Source organism: Chiloscyllium plagiosum, chromosome 40 (assembly GCF_004010195.1).
Source record: "Chiloscyllium plagiosum isolate BGI_BamShark_2017 chromosome 40, ASM401019v2, whole genome shotgun sequence".
Taxonomy (NCBI): Eukaryota; Metazoa; Chordata; class Chondrichthyes; order Orectolobiformes; family Hemiscylliidae; genus Chiloscyllium; species Chiloscyllium plagiosum.
Window position 1 is genome coordinate 17,744,203 of NC_057749.1, and position 838 is coordinate 17,745,040.

Sequence of the window (838 nt, forward strand, 5' to 3'; positions counted from 1 at the left end):
GTGTGGGCGCAAGTTTTGCATTTCTTGCGGTTGCAGGGGAAGGTGCTGGGAGTGGCGGTTGGGTTGGTGGGGGGTGTGGACCTGACGAGGGAGTCAGGGAGGGAGTGGTCTTTTTGGAACGCTGATAGGGGAGGGGAGGGAAATATATCCTTGGTGGTGGGGTCCGTTTGGAGGTGGTGGAAATGACGACGGATTTTATTGACTATGATTGGGGTTGTCAGCCTGCGCCAATCAGTGAGCCCTGGATGACGGATATAAACAGGGGAAGAGGTAGGCGCCGCAGGGAGTGGAGTGCATCATTTCTCCCTCCAACTCTATTTTGATTTAGTCCCTACCCTCCCCTTCACTGTTTTGATCACACAGCACTGTCCTTTGATGTGAAGGGCAGTGCTTGTCACTGGCCACCCGGGTGTTTTCCTATCTTCCTGGTGGTGGAAATTGAATAAAGATTGGTGCACTTTGTGTCTTTCACTGTGTCTCCCACCTGCACACACACACCATGGGTGCTGGGGATAAAATAAGCACTACCGCACTTAGGTGGTAGTGTGGGGGTTAAATTTAAAAAAGAAAAAAAAAGAAAAAGAAAAAAAATAAATAAATAAAAAGGAGTATCTTCTCCCTCCAATTCTATTTTGATTTAGTCCCTACCCTCCCCTTCACTGTTAAAAAAAAGGAAAAAAAAAGAAGAATAAAAAAAAATAATAATAAATAAACAGGGGAAGAGGTAGGCGCCGCAGGGAGTGGAGTGCATCATTTCTCCCTCCAACTCTATTTTGATTTAGTCCCTACCCACCCCTTCACTGTTTTGATCACACAGCACTGCCCTCTGATGTGAAGG